Genomic DNA, 8370 nt, shown 5'->3' with positions numbered 1-8370 from the left:
CGAGATTAAACAAAATTATCGTGAGGGGCGCCGTGTCTCTCGACACAAATTGGGAACATAATGAAATTTGAGTTTTAAGTGAGATTGGAGATAGCAGTTGCAGGAATGCCTCAGTATTTTTGAGTGTACAGGGGCACAGATTGGACCTACAGTTGTCGATTCCCGGCAGAGGTGTAGTGAATTTGTGTCCGTCTTCAACCATGTCCAGAATGGCAATGTGGGCCTTTGTTCCCGGGTGCAAAACAGCCAGTACCTAAACTTAACATCTCTCGTACATCTAATGCCAAGTTTATCTTTACCTCCACGTCATCCATACTCCTTTCTGGCGTGGTGCTTTTCATACGGGAAACCTTATCTCTACTTGGTAGAGTATTGTTAAATCATTGTTTATGTAGTCATTTTTAAAAGTAAGGCTCAAATAAACCAATAAAGAGGTTCGGCGTCGCCCGGTCACAGAACTTTCGAACATCAATGCCGGTACTGGAGTTTTTGTTGTGCAACATATTTTGATGACTGCCAAGTAATTGTTGCGATGTGAGAAGAATAACAGCATAGATTAATTTCATTTTACAAACATGCCAAGTGGTCGCGATAAAGTTTGTCGTCGCAACCGGTGCTGTCATTCAGGCCATCTGCTGGCATTTGACGTATGCAGGAAGTTTGAGGGTGTTTCCTGGTAACAGCGAGAGGAGACATTTCGATTAGTCATCGTGACCAGGATATCCCAGGAATGCAGTTTCTTTCTCTAATACGTACTGTTCTTCCAAGCATTAATTTATGTCATATCAGGGAATAGTGAGACCACGTAGCAGAGACTGACATCAACAAAACTTAAAAGGCAAAGTATCAAATATTCCTTTAAATAGAGTTTTCTCTGTAAGCTGACATCAGACTGCAAGTTCGTGTATTTTGATCAAGTTTCAACCAATTTTCTACTTATTTTCAGAACAGGGCGTGACGGTTCGCTTCTTTGAGCCAGTAATGTATTTTCGAATTTTGCGATGAAGGCAGGTGGTACCTTTACTTACCACTGGGTTTTCAGGGGTTAAATAATCATATCCTTTGGTACTGATTACATTGTAATTAGAAATACACATTTTGTGATTATCTCTAATTAAAATGTTTAATTATATGTTTCAACTGTCTTGTGTTTTGTGCACTTCAGTTTCGTTTTAGCATGGTCTTTACCTTATTTTGTTACAATTACAGTTGAAGGTTAATACTGTATTTTTCGTTATTAACAGTAATCTGGCATGTCGCCTTTAGCTTCTCATATCATGTTCAGTACTGCCTAAAGATGGCCATTTCAAGCTGAACCATGTCGTTGAAGTGTTTATAACTGCTTTAATTACAGAAATTTAGTAATAGTACTTGACGTTAATGGTCGTATAAATAGTGTGCTACAGTTACGTGTTCGACTAATGTATAATTTTGTTTCGCAGGAACCACAACATAATGCATAGTTACAAATAGTCAATTTTGCCCATGGGAATGTAACGTACATTCTCGTGCAGAGCGCGCCATAGATATTAGTACACCTCTTCAGGTAAAAGCACGTATCTGCCGGAAAATTCCATGTCTGCTTGTTATTGGTCAAGGCCTCCAGTTCATGATTTCCTTTCCTCATTGATCTACAAACTTCCCACAGTCGGTTAGTAAAGTTGTTGCTCAGTGACGTCACGGCGATGACTGTCTACCTGTTGCAGAGCGATCTGCGTGAGTCAGTGGCTGCTGCACACATCATACTTTTCAGCACGTGACCACCTGATCGTGACCCCGATGTCGCCTTTCATAATCAATGAAAGGTGATTTCCAGGCTGACCCTTCAACACTGGAACAAACAGCTGGTTCAAGCAGGATATGTATAAAAAGGACACCTGTCTCCGCAGACATCAGTTCCCTGACGATGAGGACCGAGACGGTTAGCGAAACGTCAGGTTTTCTTGCGATTACCTGACGCGACCGAAGAATATAAAACTCCTTCCGAGAGGATTGTGACGTAAGAAAATTGCAGACAACAGACACGCGGGTTGCGTCTATCCACAATAGAGGACGAATTCGACTTGGCAATAGAACTTTAACCAAATTCATTTTCTTGAAGTGTTGTGGGAACCTGTCAGAAAAATTCTATGCAGCAGGGTGGAGAGTGGGCTTGTACCGCTGTCAAATTGCAGATGAAGGCTTTCCTCACCCAGCTGTTGTGACTGGCTATTGTATGCCCAGCGAAAGTCGAACTTCGTAAGAAAGGGAATGAACTAGGCTCGAAAGTACGTTGTTGTTTTAACAGCAATGGAAAGGTTTTCGCCTCATTCAGTTTGAGAACACATAATGCCTTGTAGATTATTATCGGTTGGATTTTGATACTGCAGTCTTACAGGGTTTTTTCCCCCATTTGACCAAGACGGTCGCTGCCGAAGTTTTGGAAACTGGTGAGATTTCAGGTTATCACAGCGGCGAATATGAAGTCAATTGTCTTGAGGGCTGTTACATCGTGTAGAAGCTCACCGACGTTTCAGATCTGCTTACTGTCTCTATTACCAGGGCGATCGCACACTCTCGTCTTCTGACTGGACCGAGGAATTGTTTATTGGCACTGTTAAATAGTTATATTTCCACACACGCTGAGCATGAGCTAACGGGATTATTTCTGTATCCTATCACTTAAAGTTCCAGATACAGAAGTAAATTTATATGTTTCGTGGGCTGACATATCCCGTTGTATTTAAATATAACTTTGAAAGTTTTGCCAATTCAGCTTTGTTTTAAAATGTCTGTAAATTATTCTAACCACATCCAAACTGAGGTTAAGAAAACAGTCTAATTTATACCCATAGTCCGTTAATCAGTGACTCTACTTGAATTGTGTACACGAGTCAGGAATTGAAATTGAACAGATGAATCTTCTTATGCGTTCTTTGCGCGTAAAGTGAACGCATGTCAAGTCTGTTTTTCGTAATGTTCAGGCTCGTACACTACTCAGAGGAATAGGAATTTTGGACGGGAGGGATAAGGGTGGTGCGTTGCACTTATTGTTTGTGAATTTCGTTCGTGAGTGTGACGGTTGGTTCAATCAAAACACATTAAACAACAAGCAAATCACTTTCCACAAATCTCTGACGTTGCACACGCCAGAAATTTCTGAAAATACGTACGCGCCTGAACCATGAGACAGTCCCATGTGTTGCTTCACAAGAACAGCTTTCTTACTCTCTGCTGATTATTACATGTTTCGTCGGAAACAGCTAGAAAACATGCATTTTCATGACACATTATGTACAGACAGAAACACTCTCCCATCACTTGAAGAATGTTTGCTGGAAGGCACAGGCCCACTGCACCTCAAATAGCACACCAGTTGACTAATGAGAGGTTAGCATTCCACCTTATGTTTGGTAGACCCAAACCTCGAATATCGGTCAGGAGAATTGCCGTTATGACAGGCGTTTTGTGGTTTTGTTCAGTCCGTACAGGAAGTACCTTGTGTGAAGCATGACTGATTAGCCCGGGCAACACTCTTAAAATAAGAACTCACTGGTACTCCATACAGCATAACCTACCAGATAAAATGCATAGTTGGTCATGTACAAGCTGAATGTTTATCAAATCTAAAACTTCTTGACGATGGTGAAGAGTCATTTGAATAAAAATTTCCTTGGATATTATCCATCGTCTAGTAAAATATAAAACGTAAAACGACGTTTCGGAGATGGGACTCTATCTCCGTCTTCAGGTTCCTACACAGTTGGGCCCACTAGATAGAGCTAATCCCTATCTCCGGAGATAGGGATTAGCTTCCATCTCCGAAACGTCGTTTTACGTTTTATATTTTATATTTTACTAGACGATGGATAATATCCAAGGAAATTTTTATTCAAAAGCTGGATGTTGTTAGCCAGCTAGTTGAGGCTTACGCTCGCTACTAAGTTCCGTGTTGGTGAAAGGTCGCAACTGTGATGATAAAATCTGAGGACGAATGTGAAACAGCTTTGGAGGCGGGATGTATGACACTCTTAAGCTTTAATAAGCTTAGTTGGAAGAAATTAATAGAACGATCAATACTATGCCTCTCACCAAAAGTCTGAGTCTGCTCCGAAAATATGATGTTGCTGTATACTATAATGTTTCTTAGTTTTTTGTGTTCACTTTATTCCTCATCACATGCCTCTAAGTTAGGCTGTTTGTCTACTCGTACTTAAACTTCTGTATGCATTTGCCTTTGTTTTTTCACGTAATTAACGAATTTAATGTTTATAGAAGTCGTGCCACTTCAAAAGGGCCATTTTCAAAACTAATGAATGACTTTTAATTAGGACTTACATTGGCGGTTTACAATACAAGTCGGGCGAATTTAATTTTGATTTATATTTGTCCCCAGGCCTAAATGGTTAGACCATATGGAGATGAATCTTTGTGAAACAGGATGAGAGAGTGTGGACTGTATTTATCTGGCTCAGGAGAGAGACAATTGACTCTTTTTTAAACCCGATAATGTACTAGTACCATTTCTTTAAAAGGTGGGTAATTTCTTGATTGGTACACCGAGAAGGACTCTGCTCCATCAAGTTAGTTATTATCTGTTTGTGTTTGTTTTGTCTTGTTGAGTGTATAAACCCATTGGAATTGCTATTTTTATATTAACACGAACCGGTCCAGTGGAAAAAGTGTTGTGCTTCGCTTAGCACGGAAATAAAAAAAAATATGACACCTCAATATAAAACGTGTAGCTACTTCTGTGATCACAGGGAAATAATTGTGTCAAGACTCCTCGAGTGGAAAGTGGAACAGATATTGCTTTAGAGCCCTTGATGCATTGACGGGTCTTTGTTCTGCTCTTGAAGCGGCCAAGTGGAATCGAATCCTCGGGTCTGAATTCAAACGGATAGCTAGTTACCCTATCAGCGAATAGAGCAAGCAGATTAATCATTATGTGAACAGCATATAGACCTAAAAATCCAGCACCTACTCCAGATATGGCTACCACTAACAAAATTGTGAACCAAATTTAATAACCACAGCTCACATCAACGTCGTTATTTTGTGAATATGGGCAAAAATATTTATTTTCTGATTTTTTATACCTTAAAACCTCCGAAACTGAACTGAAACGGCAGCGAAACAGCACAGTCGCTGACAAAATGTTATTCGAGCCAAGACGACGTAATTAACATATTACCGATAATGAAGCAAACTGTTTTGTTGTGAGATTTGAGATTCTCACAGCGGTGAGGACGACGATGTTTTAGGTGTGGGGGTAAACTTGAATCGGCACCCCGAGGTATTTGAGTTTCCCACTGCAGTATCAAAGAACTCTTTCCGTGCTTGTCTGTTCTAAGAAGGTGTCCGTCACACAAGAATAATGTTTATATCTTGGTGGAGTCATGAAAATGCAATCGATATATGCTGTGGGAGACTGAAGTTTTACTGTTACTCCTACTGTTTGAATAGTTACATGTATGAGGTGTACGTCGTGCATTTGCTACCACGCGGCAGATAGCAGCACATGCGCATGAATCCAATTTTTTTTGTAACGCGTCTTTTATCTGTGATAAGATCGTAGCAAGCACGGATAGTACCGACATATGTAGTAGGCGTAGCGTGCTATAGTATGTGTACAGATCAATGTAAGATATTGAATTATTACGTGAAGAAGGCTGTTAATTACATTACTATCATGGTTAGTAACCAAAGCAGTGTGTTTCTGCACAATATTAATTAGTAACGAAGGAGTGAAGTAAGGCTTGTGGACTGAGTATTTGTTTATTTTCTATGAATGATGTTGATACCCGAATGGAACCAGTTTCCGTGACCATATTCTTATGGATTTGGATTGTTTATTATCGCAGAGCCATGTGATATGGCGTAGTAGTTAGTTCCCATTAATTTAATTCTGGTTCAGAAAATCCGTTTATATTTAAAATTAGGACTCAGAATGCAGTTTCGATCCACTGTCGCAATTTGGGCAATTGGATTGGTTCTGGTGAGGATAGTGTAGTTGTTTGCACTCTAACCACATTGTGCATTATATATGTTAATAGTATTTCATATTTATATTATATGAATCATAATTAAAAAAACCTTTGAATCCTATTGAGTTTCCCTTTGCCCTGCATTCCATTGGTGTCAGCCCTATTACCCATGTTAAAATAATACAGTAAATTAAAATTAGTGGTACAGAGTTAATCAACTGAAAGAAAACAGTTAAAAGAACAAAAACAATCCAAACATAATGGTTTGTAAAATATGGATGTTGTATAACATGCTTGTAATAGGAAATATCAGAAGTAAAAAAGTAAAATATCATTCATATACACCTTGGCCAAATTGTAATAACATTTTGTGACGAGCTCTGTTAGATTTCTTGAAGAGGTGGTTATTTTATATCTATTTAATACGTATATGTAGTTTGTTTTAAAACATATCCTGAAATGGTTGGTCTAATATTGTAGATTTAAGTCTTTTATGTGGTAGCTGAGGTTGGTCCTAGTTTTATAGCCATGTATTTGATCATTTGTCATACTTGTACACTTTTTAATTTATAAATAAAATTCCTTCTTATATGTTCAATAATATTAAGCTTGTGTATTTATTTTAATGAAATTTTCTTTACAGGAGTGAGTTTACTTTAAGCCATCCTTTTTTGCAATATAAATAATCTCCTTGTATACTTATTAGCACTTTGTTCCCAAACAGCAGTTCCATATGAAATAAATGGATACACGACCCTGTAACAGATTATTTTAAGAACATCCACTTTGGTGTTGCTATTTTTGAAAACCTTTAATCTAGAAATAAGTTTACTTTGCTTTGATTGTTACAAAGTTTGTTTAGTTCAAATGTGTGTAAGTTAGATTAAAAATATTGAATTACCTTACTCAGAAGATACAGCAGTTTTTAGGTCCTCTAAATTTGTCCCCATGTTTAGAAAAAGGTGTCATCTGTAAACATAGTTGCTCTGCCTCAATGAGATTTTGGTTTATTACTGATGTATGTGATGAAAAGTAAAGAACCAGGTAAGGTGCCAAATATGTAATTGTTTTTGCAGTGGACAGGTCTATACTAAAGTTATGTATTTTTGCTCATGTTAAGGTATGCTTTCACGTACCATTAACAAATTGTAATTCAGAGATAGGTTGTGTTTAGTGAGGAAATATTAGGTTCATTTTGGTTCTAGTAAGTATAAATAAAACAAATTATACAATGACATTTGCAGTAACATCGTGTGTTTGTAATTACCATATTGTAAACATTGTTCTCTGCTATGTTATTTGTATTGGATTAATCTTACTTCTGTATTTGTTTTTGAAGACAATGGGCATTGGAAATTGGAGACAAAAAACACAGGATGGAGCCAATGGTGAGCAATCGTGAAAGAGGCCAAGGTTCATCATGGACTGTAGTGCCAATAGAAGAAGAAGATTATTCTTATAAATGATTCTAATTTGCACATAAGCATTAAGTATTGACTGCTATAAAGTATAACACTTATTTCAGGAGCATTTTATTTGTTTAAGTATAGGATTTAATGAAAGCAATATAATTTGGCTGTACTTGGAATAAATTGTGAAGAAGTATGGTCTATGCAGCAGTGTAACTTATCTGAAAACAACGGAAACTTTTGTATGATTGCCCTGTAAAATGTAGTAGTATGTTCTGTGATCCCACCTAAAAAGTGTGTTTGCACAGACTAGAAGTTCAGAATAGTCATTTACATATGATTTGTTTGAGTTAATAGAATTTATTGTTAAATTGGTGGAGATTGATTTATCTCATGGAAGGTTATTGTTACGTTTGTGGAGATTGATTTATTTCATGGGAACAGTCTTTGGACTGCAACATTTTGCCAAATTGATTGTATTTACGATATTAGTTTAGCTGGCTGCTGTGTAATTCAGTATAATTGTTTGCCACCTATCAGTAGTTTCCTGTATCTTCTGTATACTGGTAGCTATAACTTATTCACTTGTTTTATGTCAGCATACATATTGGATCTGAATTCTAATGTTCTGGGCAGTATTTTAGTATCCAAAGTCTGTAAAGTGATCCATAGGTACCAGAATTCTAAACTGTCTTATGATGGTTAGAGAATGAAGATGGAAATGATTTAGACAACCATGAAGAAGACTTCAGTTCTTGGTGATCATATCTCAATTTCCAAAGTAAGTGCAGCAAATCCTTTTGTACTATATAATAAATAATAATCCGTGGCGTAAAAGCCCTCTGAGAGCCAAAGCCGACTAGCTGGCTGCTGGCCTCACATTCACATGCCTAAGCAGAGGTGAACGATCATCCAACCAGATATAGGGTGAAGTGGTCAGCATGATGAACCCTCAGCCATTGCTAGTTTTCATGACCGGATTATGCTACCCATTG

The 8370-nt window shown here is 37.8% G+C and overlaps 1 protein-coding gene across 1 annotated transcript in view; it reads left to right on the top strand.

Moving 5' to 3' along the window:
• LOC110835028 (zinc finger MYND domain-containing protein 11) overlaps window positions 1–8370 on the top strand; it is a 67809-nt gene that overhangs the window by 32570 nt on the left and 26869 nt on the right. The gene's annotated exons all lie outside the window — the stretch shown is intronic.

This window comes from Zootermopsis nevadensis, unplaced genomic scaffold, assembly GCF_977971745.1.
Source record: "Zootermopsis nevadensis isolate Lab colony 2312 unplaced genomic scaffold, Znev_1.0 Znev_ptg000061l, whole genome shotgun sequence".
In the NCBI taxonomy this organism is placed as follows: Eukaryota; Metazoa; Arthropoda; class Insecta; order Blattodea; family Termopsidae; genus Zootermopsis; species Zootermopsis nevadensis.
This window is presented reverse-complemented; position numbering and strand designations above follow the sequence as displayed.